General features: G+C 42.8%; 1 protein-coding gene across 1 annotated transcript in view; it reads left to right on the forward strand.

Moving 5' to 3' along the window:
- USH2A (usherin) overlaps positions 1 to 13,135 on the forward strand; it is a 301,382-nt gene that overhangs the window by 172,349 nt on the left and 115,898 nt on the right. The gene's annotated exons all lie outside the window — the stretch shown is intronic.

Below are 13,135 nucleotides of genomic sequence, written 5' to 3' on the forward strand. Positions count from 1 at the left end.
GAAAACACCTGATTTTCTTTAGAGATCTTTCTCTTTAACCACAGATTGTAATTTCTTTATTTTCCCCCAAAATAAACTATAACTATGAGTTAGTGCAGCAGCTGCGTGGTCCCCAGAGCAGCAGTGGCTTCATCTGATAAACTGTGCGCAGGGCAAATTCTCTCACCTCACACTTGCTCTACTGGATGGGAAGCTCCAGAGGGGGGCCAGCACTCTGTGTGGGAGCAGCCCCCCCAGGTCGTTCGGATGCACCCTCAGGTTTGAGAAAGACTGAGCTAGTGCATGTTCTGTACTCTTCCCCCCTTGCTTGATAAACGGTGAAAACCTAAAACACCATCCGTGCAGAGCTGAGCTTAAGTTTTGCAGTAAATGTTCAGCTGGGATTTGTTGTGTGTGTGTGTGTATGTGTGACCATTTTAATATTTCTAAACTCAGTTGGCAATGCTGGTGTGTGTTCCAATAAACTAACGACGTGGGTTAAATGACACAGGACTCCTTGAAAATGTTAAAAACTATTAGATTCATGTAAGTTAGGTCAGGTGCGGTTGGGTGTGATGCTTATCTTAGGCCACCCCTGCGATAGAAAAATACTGGTGTAGATTTTACTAAAAACAATTTTGGTTAAGTGTTGACTGTTAGCATTTTCAGAAGTGGCTGTTTTTAAAGGAGGTGTTCTCAAGGTTTCTTTTAAAGTTAGTAGCCAATGTGCAAAAATGTAGACATAGTCACACTTGCTATTAACAATAAAATGATGTTCCTTAGACTTGAAAGCGTCCCTTTGTTTCTGACTTATCCACAAGTATTTGTAGGTCTTAATGACATCCCCAAAGCATAAAACCAGGGAAGGGGGGAAACGCAGGCTTTGCCGAGTTTGAGGAGGGCCCTCATTCTTGCGCACCGTGTTGGCGAGCAAATGGACGGGGTGGGGGTGGGGTTGTTGGAGGCTGCGCCGATCCCCTCAAAGCTTGGTGTGTCCCCCCTTTATGCAATCAAGTCTTTGATGTATTCTGCTGTGAGGAACTTGTAAGATTATGAGGTGAAGGAGGGATGATCGATTTGGAAAAAAGAAGCCACATTTAGGCCGGACCCGTGACAGCCCAGCTACTCCCGCCGAGGCAGCCGGGTGAATTATGCAGGAGCCAGCTCCCCCCGTGTTTCATCTTGCATTGTTTTTGCAGAGAGCATTTCTGCTTGCCTTCTAAGTCGTGTCACCTCGGGTTGTCATCCCGTCTCTCAAACCATCCAAACGGTATTAAATGTTGCAAAGCCGAGCAGCCAGAGAACTTTCAGAAGTCAGAACCCATTTGCAGAGCAGCCCTTGTAGAAAATGTATTCTGTCCTCGGCAGGATTTTCCTTCAGTCCTTCCCGCCGACGAGTTTACTGATTTCTCCCAGTGGAACCTGCTGGAATTTATCGGTTCATGGTTGGCAGTCACAGATTAAGGTAAATGTCGATCCGTAATGACCCTCTACATGTTAGTATTGCAGTAAAGCTGGGCTTTTATGTCAAAGATATCGGAGAGGGAGCTATTACATATGACAGGGGTGATCAAGGGACTCCAGACCAAGGCAAGCATTATTAAATATTGACTAGTTCTGTGATTTATGTAGAGCTGCAGGAAAAAAGTGACTTTTTAACCATTAGATATTCTTCAGCAACGAAAACCAGCCATTTATCTCATGCTGGTAATAAAGAACCGGTGCCTGCATATTTTAGCGGAGGAGGGAAAAAACCTAGTCTTATAAATGAGATGAACTCCTTCGTGATAACATTTCAGTTTGTTAATTGCCAAGAGCAAAACAGACAAATTGGAGGCAATTACAAGATTTGACTTAAGGAGGTTGGCGGTGCGTGTGTTCAACTCTACGGTCAGAAGGGGGTGAGGTTGGAAGGCGAAGGGGTCCTCTTGGGAGGGACCCCAGGAAATTCGGGACGTTGGGTCACTGTCCCTGGAACTCTGATGTCCAGTGTTAAGTAAAAGGATTTCAAAGATTGTCTTGTCCTGTCACCCATCAGCAGCTCGGTGACATGTGCACCCAGGGAAGGGAAGTCCGCTTGAGTGGACGAGAGACAAGCTAAACATCGATCCATCAAACTTAAATTTAAGAGATCATCGGCTCGCTAGATTTATACAAAGCCCATCGAATCGTCTGAGGGCTAATTGGTTATTTCCTTGACATAATGAACAACTGTATTTCACTCTTTTCTGTGATGGCTGCTCAGGGGTGCTGGTTGGATCGTATCAGATAGAGAAAGTCAGCCGGTAGGAAGCAAGGCTCCCTTCCAAATGAGTGTCCCCGCAGCCAGGTCGCTGCTTCATGGAGCAGAATGTCGGGCTGGCTCCCTAAGACTCTCACACCGGGCCCTTTGGTATACCTGCCAATTTAGACCCTGAACTACAAACTTGACAAAGTCAACGCTAGATTTTTGTCACAACAGATGAGGTGGCGCATCCCAAAGTGTGATCCCTTACAAGGTATTTCCTCCTGACCAGGTAGTATAGTCTCATGAATCAATATTTAAAAGAGAGAAAACAATAAGCCGTTAAAAGTGGCAAAACTATCCTGTAACCTCAAAGGAAACCAATGAGCTCCATTTCTTGAAGCTTCTAGGAATATTTTATGTCTATACAGGCAAATACATGTTTCCACGTGAGGAAATATGTGCATAGTCTTGCTCCCACACAAACAGCCTTTTTATACCAATGATACCCAATTGTACACACAATGTTGTGCTCCGCTTTTTTTCAACTTAATAATTTCAAGAGACCTTGTCACGTCAGTAACCAAAGAATGTCCTCAGACTCTTCAGTTGTACAGCTTATACTATCATTGGCTTAACCAATTCCCTACTAATAGGCATTTAAGTTCTTGCCAATCTCCGGCTATTTGAAAGAAGGCCTTCCTGCATGCAGGCGTGGGTACACCATTTCACACTTCTGCAAGTGGATTAGTGGGAAAAATTCGCTGAAATGATTCAGTGGGTCAGAGGAAATGTGAGTGTGTAAGTTTGTGAGGTACCGTCAACTTACACACCGTGGAGACCATCCAGTTTGTTCTCACGGGAAACACGAGGGTGCCCAGATCTCTACGGCTGTGTCACCCAAGCATCCTGCCAATTTGATGATGTTAGAAACAGTGTCTGCTGGTGTCCTGAGCATGCATTTTTCTAATTAGGAATTCGTTTGGCCTTGTTTTCATATGTGCAAAAGCCATTTGCGTTTCTTTTTCGGCGAATTCTTATATTTTTCCCATATTCTTACTGAGCGTTAGGCGCTCTTTGTATATTAATGAAATCTGTTCTGTGAGTGGCAGCGTTTTCCCGTTGGTCGTTGTTTCCTCCAGCACTTTAACGCTTTCTTTTTAAATACATTTATAGTCAGTTCATTTGGGATTTCTATAGATACAGTATGTAACATATGGATCAAACATTTTTTGGAAGAAAATATCTCACTGTCTCAAACCATTTATTAGCACTTAGTTCTGTGGATTCTACCTGATTTGGAACATTCTTTTCATTATGGGGCACATATAATGCAAATTAGCTTTTTTTCTAGGGTCTGCAGGGGCCATTGACTGACCTGTAATAAGGGCTTTGCTCAGTGGCTCTCAAGAGGGACCCATTCACCTTGCACAGGTGAGCAGTCCACTCCCAGGTGACAGATATCGAAACGTGTCTTATAAAGCATACTGAGTGTTCATTTTTTTTTAATCAAAGAAATGTATAAATTTAGGAATAAATACTAAAATAACCGACGGCCTACTAGCAAAAATATGGCTTACGTGGAACTGTTTTTAAAATTATAATTTCTTTTAATCTGACTGGTAAGTGAAAATAATGTCATGAGAATTCATGGTTTATCTCTATTCTATAAAATTTCAAACAATGATTTCAACTCCAAGTATTAAATCATCTGCTCACCAAGAAGGGAAATAGAAAATAATGTTGTTAAGAGAAAAAGAAAGTATTCTGAGGTTCTGTGGAATGTTTTTACTGTTGGATGAAACTTAGATTCCATGCACTGGTTCTTTTCTTGGTAGACAGTTCCACGTCCACTCTTTTTCTTGCACAGTCATGGGCGAGCCCTCTGAGAATGGTTTAATTTTTCACCGCCCTTCCTTCTGAAGGGGTTGGGCAGGGGTCTTCCTTGCTGGATAACCTGGCAGATTGCTTTGTGTCCGAGTTTCTAAGGCACAGCACCAGGGGGTGGTAATTGCTGGCTCCTTTGTGCCCAGTTAGCTCTCCGCTGCTCTGAAAAACGGGATCGCAGCTCAGTCTCCCTTGGTAAAGGCCTGTTCCCACTAACCCCCTGTTTTGTGTTGTAGAATCAAGATGCCTGAGAAAGAGAACCTGTGGGTCACGGCAGGGAAAGAAAGGGGGTAGATGACCCTTTAGCCTAACTTAGCAAAGGGAAATGTTTTCCTTTAAAAGATGTTTTCAAATCCACACGAGATACCAGGAATGACGACTGTGGGGAAAAGTTATGCTCAAAGCAAGTGTTCATATGAGACGCAGTGAGAATACAGGGGACGTAGGAAAATTACTTTCTCCCTGTGTCTTTGGGAAGCAAATTTCTCTTCTGCTGAAAAGAAATTACATTTTAATTTACTTTTCTATGAAGTTTCTAGAGGTACAAATGCACATGCATATAAATACTCAAGAAATTTAAAAAACGTTCTCCACGGAATTAAAAATCATTGCTGTGTTGTTGGTGAAAGTACCAATAGGCAGTGATGAGATATATGTCACTGCAGACACTTGGCTATAGAATATTTACCCACTGCACATATTGACACTTCTGATGGTATATCATGTCATGGCCAATAAAACTATAGAAATGTGTAATTAGGACATATCCTAGCACACGGATGGAGTCGGGCATTAATTTATCAAACTTACTTAAGGACTCATCTGTTCTCAACACCCGCACAGCGGCTATTGAATTTGTGTCTGGTATCTAATTGGCTATTTTCTTGACATAATGAACCAGCCCAAATTCTGTGCTGTTGTGTCTGGAAGGGAAGGGAGTGGTGATGACACGCAAATCGGGACCCTGGGCCACACGCGGAGTCAGGGCGTGGAACCCTCAAAGCTGTGAGCCATGAGCTTGCGGGGTTTCTGGGATCTTGGGGCTGAAGCTCACCTTTCAGACCCTGCCCAGCATCTCCGTGCAGGGATCTCTCCATTCGACCTTTGTCATCGCATCACCCCCGGGTGGCTTACCTTTGGCTTTGGAGGACTCTGCGTAGGGGTTTCCTTCTGTGATCTTCAGTTTCTCCTGGGGAGGGGGGCCTCAGGATGGACCCCGTTGATGACGATGGGCCTTTGTCGTCGGGTTGAGTAATGAGGGTCACACACTTTATGTTCTGGCTCCTTAGAAAGGAGTTAGATGACTCTGAAGTCAGCATGCTGTGTATACGAAGAACAGCCCGCTGAGAACGAATATTTTTGTATGAAGTTCTTATGAGCAGTGAGTTACTTTACTCAGTTAAAAACAAAAAAGCACTGTAAAAATAAGAAAGGATACATACTAAAATACATCAAAACATCAACAAGATAATGATTATCTTGAGATTTAGATAAATTTAGTTTTTTTCTATATATTGTCTAATATAGTCTTAAAATGTACCGTAAACAAGTATTTATTTTACAATCAGACAAAGAGGGGGGGATGGATGATGCCAAAAGAAAACAAAAAGGGGAGTCAAGTTGGTAACTTGGGTCATCTTACAGCAAACCTTTTAGAAGGTTTTAGAAAACAGCCGACCCTAAAACTCCAGTGTCGGGGGGGAAACTGGGAACAAAAGACTCGGCTTCCTTGACACGGGTGGGGCAGGGGCGCGTTAAAAATCCTACCCCAGCTTCTGTCCGTCAGGAGCCCGACCGCCTGTAATTACTGTTTCTAATCACCTTGCTTTTACTTAAACCCCTTACATTTAAAGTGGCTCACGTTCACCTCCTCCTCCTAATTTACTCCTTCGTAAGAGCAGAGTCTCTGGTTACGTTTTCGACTCGAACTGTTTCCTGTTGAATGATTTACCCCGTGTGGCAGGCGCGGAAAACTCATGTTAGAAAAAGTTATTGCGCCATAATGATTACGGTGCCCTCGGACTGAATTAAGTTATGTTCCACTGTAAACAGTAAAACGTCTTAATATTTTTAAAAGCCTTTTTATGTTGGAGAGTATAAATAAAGCTACCTTCCTGGGTGCTCATTAAACACCATGACAGTCCAGGCCTGACTGGCAGCGCTGGGAACTAAGGGGCCTGCTGTCCCCCATCCCAGTCCCTCCCATGTGGCTCTGCCCGACGCTTTCTCAGGACTGTGAGTAAGTGAGTGTATTACACAGAATCTGTGCTACTATAAATAATTTCCCCTCCGTTTCGTGCGAAAATATCTAAGCAGATCTTGAGATAGTATGGATGACTTTAATCGGCTTACGATGAAAATGAATCTGTATTTAACTGTGTGTTCTAATAGGCCCACGAACACACAGAAATTTAAATTTTCTGGCGTGTGTATTAAAATATGAAAAGGAACAGTTGATATTAATTTGGGAGCGTAGCTCATATGAAGCAATATGCCCAAAATATTATCATGTTAACATCTAATCAACATCCTCGGTTAATAATGAGATGCCAACATTTTTGTCCTCATAAGTCTATGTGTGTGTTTTAGATGTAGACAACACTGATGATTTTTATCAGGAATAGTTGGTCCACATTTAGATTTCATAAAGTTTTCAATGAAAAAGAAGTAGATCCGCATACCAACATATTTTAAAAGTTTTCCAGTCACTAAATCAGTGATCAGATTTTAATTAAAATGAAATAAAACTAGAAGCCTGGTGCCTTAGCTGCACTAGCCCCATGTCTAGTGCTCACAAGCTGTACGTGGACAGTGGCGATTGTACTAGATGGTGCAGGTTTAGAGTATCTGTATAAGAGTCAGCACTAGTGGAGAAATCAAAAGTTAAACCAACACCAAATTTTTGAGAATGTTTTCTACCTTTGTATGAGCAACACGAAGTAACTAATTTTTTAAATTTTTTCTCATTGAATCAACTGGCTCACTTGATAGAATCAAGCAGTTGCTTTGGATTTATGGACAAATCATCTCCTTTTTTTTTCTAGGTCCTTTAATTTTCTTTAAAGGCAAATATTCTTGTGAGTCTTAGCTATGCTGAAAGCTATCTCCCTGGGGGTCCCTGTTTCCCTGGAGATAACCCTCTATTTAACTCTCACACACTTAGGTTTTGAGTAAAATAAAAAACATCTATATTAAGGGGGGAAAAATTAAGTGTAGTTAATGTGCCACCATATTTTGTTCTTGCTTCTCAGCTGTCTTATAAATCATGTAAATAAGTACAATAAACATTTATTGAGTGATTCCATGCTACTCAGGATCTACAGGTCCATCACGCCCGATGACACATAGGAGCTGGCCCGGGAAGGCTAGACGGATGTCGCATGCCAAACGGTGCCTTCCATCAAGCCCAGGGAGCATTTCTTTCCCAGAATCACAGCTTAGTGTAATGGCACTTGGCAGTATTGGCATTTCTGATATGACTTCTTCTGGCCAGCTCAGCATTCTTAAAAAAACAAATAGTTTTTTTCCTCTCTGTGATTGAAAGGGTTAAATAGTACCAATTCATTACCACTCACAAAAGGATTTATTTTGTTCTCATAAATCAGTTTTATTCCACATTTTTATTACCCCCTTGGGTGAGCCACTCCAATTGAAATCAATACAAGTGCAAGTGACACAATCAATCTCGATATTTGATTATGGATTGGAGATCCCCCAGGTCTGCTTTTCTAGCCAGTTTCTTTCTGATGATCGCCCCCGAAGAACTGAATATTCTTATTGGCATCTGTGAGTTATGAACATGTTTTAGAAAGCGGATAATCTTTGTTGGTATCCTGACAATGGAAGCCTAAAGAATCAGCGCGGGTTAAAAGATAAAGATTAAAATACGTAACTATGATATTAATAAACAGCTAAGATCTCTCAATATTTTTTAAGATGAAAAGAGTTTTAAAATAACTTTACTTTTTAAAAAGTGTATAAGATTAGTGGCTCTACACTGCAAATTTAGGTTGCATTAGGTACGTGATTAGCTATTTCACAGGACTCTGATGATGCCGGTTTTCACACGTTTATTTTACAGTGAACCACACTAACTGGTCTAGGTTAACAATAAGAGAATAGTTAAGGTGAGTAAAATGCATTTGAAAGGACACAAGCTGGCTCTTGTATTTCTATAATTATGCAGGCTGGGGATTGGAAGGAGAAAGCAGTTCAAGTTTAAATTAAAGAGCAAAGTTGACTTAAGTCGATGCTCAAGAGGCCAATATCTATATATCAAACTCTCTTTGCTTTACAAACACATGTGTAATCCTATGATTCTTCACGAACCGAATGCTTATTTGGGACTCCTGGTGCCACATTATAGTTCTCTTGCCTCTGACTCTAGCCACCTGTTCTTGGTTCTTCAGCCAAATTTTTGCATAGGCACAATGAAACCTTTCCTGCAATTCATTTTCTTATGGAATAGGTAGTATTTGGTACATGTGTCTGGTTATTTTCTTAATAAATCCTAAGGCTATGTTCACACGGCCTTTGCCTCTTTCTGCCAGTATTTGAGCCTTAATTTAGCCATTGACTTGTTTCTTTCTCTCCCTGTCCCTTCCTCTCTCTCTCTCTCTCAATAAAAACATATTTAAAAAAATAAAATAAAATTTTAGAAGGGTAATTTTGCCACATTCAGGATGTCCTGGTTCACACATCTTTTAAAAAATCAGAACAAAACCATAAGACCCCCAGCATCTATGAAACTGCCCCTGGTCCTGCACAAACTCAGGCTCGGGGCAAACGTTTCTAAAGCAACTTTTGTTGAGTTGGTGAAATATTCGATGTATTCATCCCCTGAATTGCAATTGTCATTCTAGCATGATAACCACTTTAAAGAGGAATTAAAAAAAAAAAAAAAAAGTGCAGCTTTTACTAGATGACAACTAATTAAAAACCACATTAGAGTAATTGCAATAATGGTAAGAAATATGATGCATTAATAGAGCTGTGTCCTTCTCGGAGCCCTAAGTGGTTCACAGGTTACTCATTTCTCTCTCTTTCAAAATGCTCTGCGGGGAAGGAAGCTGTGCAGGTATATATCTGTCATATTTTCTACACGGACAGAAATGTAAGGCTAGGAATAGGTCTCTTTAACTGTATATTAACTTAAACAAATAGCCAGCACCTTTGCTGTATCTCTACCAGAGAGAGAGAGAATTAGAAATGCTATCCTTAGAATAAATAAGAATAACTTAAATACGAATGGCTGTCTAAGGCGATCTAGAATTCGCAGCTCGCATTAAAGGCCTCTGCTGCCATTTGATGTCTTTTGATTTTAGTATCGGCAGCATTTTGTGATAGGGACCTGGAGCCCAACAAGACGACAACTGAGACCTCGTGCAGGAGCAGCCTGGCTGCGGTTCTGTGCGGCGAGGGGGGGGGAAATGAGTCGGTGCGGCTTCTGCCCGCAGGTGTAATTGGATTCAGAAAAAGGCGAGCTCCAGGCGGGACCGGGTCTGACACGTAAAATCTTCACACGGTAACAAGAATCAGAGTGGTTTGTTCGCTGTCATTTCTCATCACCATCCTTGTCACGAGACGGGACTCGTGTTGTGCCATTTTCCCTACTTGTTACGGTCTGTGTCGCATGAATAATGCCCGGCGCGCAGGCCTCCGTGGGCGCCCGCAGCGAGCAGGGCCCCGCTGCCCTTTGCGGGGCTGCGCACTCGGTGGGCCCCGCGGCCCGCCGCCTTCCCGCGAGTTAATAAGGCTGTAAAAAGGGACAGGGCCGGGGTGGCCAGCCAGTCAAATTATAGAATATTGAAAAGGTCAGAGCGGCCCAGCACAGAGGGAAAAAAAAATTATGGAATCTATGGCGCATTAAGATTCTCGGGACAGTGATTATAACAAGAATGGGGGAGCCCACCCTCTTATGTCCCTTCAATCCAGAGAGCCCAACAAGATGACACTCGCGGGACGGCCGTCATTTACGCATCCCTGCATCATACCTGGGAAAATAGCTCCTTATGCTGATTTCTGCTTTAAAAAATAATAGTACAGAAGACAGGCCGCTGTGCGGCCCATGAGACCCTTAGCAGTAAGGTTTCCTCCTTGAGAACGGGCGCTGATGTTGTTACCGTTTCCATGAGGCCTCGTATTTGAAGCTGAAGGAAAAGTTCTTTGAAATCTGTAGGACGGGAGGTTTATTTTGGTTGTTTCTTTCAACACTTATTAAAATTCACTATACAACGGAAAAGTAGGAATGCATGGATTAACCTTTCCGAAAAGTCTTTAGAATGCGGAGGATCCTGAAACAGCATCTGGTTTATTTATGGTTTTTACGTGACCTCTCCAAAATGTGTTTTTCCCCATGACGCATGACATCGGCCAACATACAATCTTTCTCTCTCGTCCATCTTCCTTCCAAGGAGGGAGGAGAGATACTTAAATCAGAAATCCCAGAGTGACTGGTTGTCAGGTACGCAGTAACCACCACTCATTTTAAAAATCCTTGTCATGCCTATTAAACATTTCTTACAAAGCAAGGGCGCTGGGTTTTGTGGTCTGTTAAAGGTAGGCCTGAGGTTTGAGTTGGCTTTCTGTATTATCTGAAGTTGCATGATTTGACTAACAGAATAAACATTTTCTAGCCCAAAGCAAGAATCTAAAGGTGTCAGTAAGGATGCCAGATGTGAGCGAATGTCTTTGGAGGCAAAGTATATACATTTTGATTATTGCTTTAAGACCAGCTTAGAAGAAACAAAATAGAAACAGACTCATGGACACAGAGATCAGGCTGAGGGGTATTGGAGGGAAAGGGGGTTGGAAGGCTTAAGTTACAAAATAGTCCCGGGCATGTAAAGCAAAGCACAGGGAAATATGGTCCCCGATATCGTAATAACTATGCATGGCACTGGGTGGTGCCTGAAATATTGGCAGGGACACTTTGTGAAGTATGTGATCGCCTCGACTCTATGCTGTACACCTGGCACTAATACAAAAGAATGTTGGATGTGCACCGTAACTGAAAAATAAAATTAAGAGAGAAAGACCAGCTTGAACATAGATGAAATAACCCTAAAATCAGTAGTTCTTTCTGCAGAAAAAAAGAGTCACCAGATGATTTCTGGGCCCTGCCCTTTGATATTCTTGCTCAGCAGCTCTGGGTGGGACTCAGGGATGTAAATGCTTGGTAAGAATTCCCAGGTGACCTTGGTGTAGCTGAGCCCTGGGACACCTGAGCCCTTCTGCAAAGAGCGAGGTGCAGTCCTCGGCCAGAGCCCAGTGACACAGGCCATCGCCAAAGAGTGTGCAAGAGAGGAGGTCCACCTCCAACTCCCAGGTCTTGGGGGCGGGTGATGGGGACCTGTGGTTCCAGAACACAGAGGCTTAAACAGGCCCACGCCACCCACTTATACTCACAAATAGGGCCGCGCTGAGGCCAGCCAGACAGGAATGCTCCCCTGCGATAGGGATGCTTATCGCTTGAGCATTTTCCAGCTTGATTCTTGAGCCTGAACCAACCGGGACTGCATTTTCCAGCCCACTGAAGACAGAGTGTAGGCAGTGAAAAGTGGAAAAGCACACGCTCTCATGAGAGGGGTCAGAGGACTTCCACTTGAAGAATTTCCCCCAGTATCCAGAAGCTCAAATTAGGAAAGTTCAAAAGAGGGCAGGAAGGATGAGCTGGAGGAAGCTCCGAAAACCTGTGGATCCTGTTTTGGTTTTGAATCTGGAGCCTTGAGCTCCCTGGAGGGTTGAAATCCCATCAGTGGCCCTGGGTCTGTGAGTTGAGCCGTGTGTCACACTCCTTCAGCTGCGTGGCTCCCGGAGATGTACAAGCTCTTTTTTTTTTTTTGAGCTGAACAAAATGGTTTATGTAATTGCATACTTCTCATAATTATTGAGTAATTATATACTTCTTATAATTACTGAGTAATCATTGTTCTATAACTAGAACTTAATGTTACAACTAATTGTATAATTACCACGTATTAATGTTATCTGGGAAACTAAGAATAAAGTGCTACTTAATATATTTTCCCCCGCTCTGCCATTTTCAAAGCTGGCAACAGTGCTTGTTTTACAGCTAGAAACTCAACAAAATGCACCCAGCCTGTGTGGCTCAGTTGGTTGAGTGTCAACCTGGGCGCCGAGAGGTCGCCGGTTCGATTCCCAGGCAGGGCGCGTGCCCCAGTTACAGGCACAGTCCCCAGTAGGGGGCGTGCATGAGTCAGCAAATTGATGTTCTCTCCTTCGCTCTCTAAAAAATCAATAAAAACATATTTCTAAAAAGCCCAACAAAATTCAAGGGGGAGAAAACTCACCAGTACGCTAAGCATAGGTATGAACTCACTGATGTTACATTGGCGCCTAGCTCGAAATGTGTAAAATTGTATTCTCCTGGCTTAATTTTAGGATTTTCATTATTGTTTTGCAATTTTCAATCCTTTGAAAGATGTGCACAGTTACACTGCTTCGGAGGCAAGTGAGCTCCTGCCCCCGTCCTGCAGGAGAAGGCTGACTTTTTGAAATTTTGCAGCTGGGCCTGTGACAAGAGCAGTGGTCTCGGCTGTAAGGGAGCAGGGTTCCGCCGGGCCGGACGTTGTGGGAACCTAAGGAGGTCTTCGGATGTGGTCAATGTAATTTTCTTAGACAGTGGTTAGAAGTGATTCACTCTCTACCTTAACCAGGTTTCTCGAACGCGGGAACTGTCTTGTGCATTTTGCAAATATTGTTCTAAGCACCTAGCAAAGTCTCCTCCCTGCCTGCAGTTGGAGCTCAGTAATCTTTGGCCAGAGAAAGTCGACTAGTTGTAAAGAACCTATGAGGACTAATAAATACGGCACAACTTGGAAGTGTCTTGTCGTGAAACTATCTATCCAAGGCTCTGGACAGGTTTTGGGACGTCTTGCTAATGTATGTGATGCATATGTAGCTGTGAATTGTCGATTTCCATTTTAGGACCTTAAAACCACTGCTGAGCTGTGAATATGTCTTTACCCTGTTTCACTAAAAATGAACAGGAAATATTATTTCCGTGTTTTAGCTCATAAGCAC

Source organism: Miniopterus natalensis, chromosome 21, assembly GCF_054644295.1.
Source record: "Miniopterus natalensis isolate mMinNat1 chromosome 21, mMinNat1.hap1, whole genome shotgun sequence".
NCBI classification, from domain to species: Eukaryota; Metazoa; Chordata; class Mammalia; order Chiroptera; family Miniopteridae; genus Miniopterus; species Miniopterus natalensis.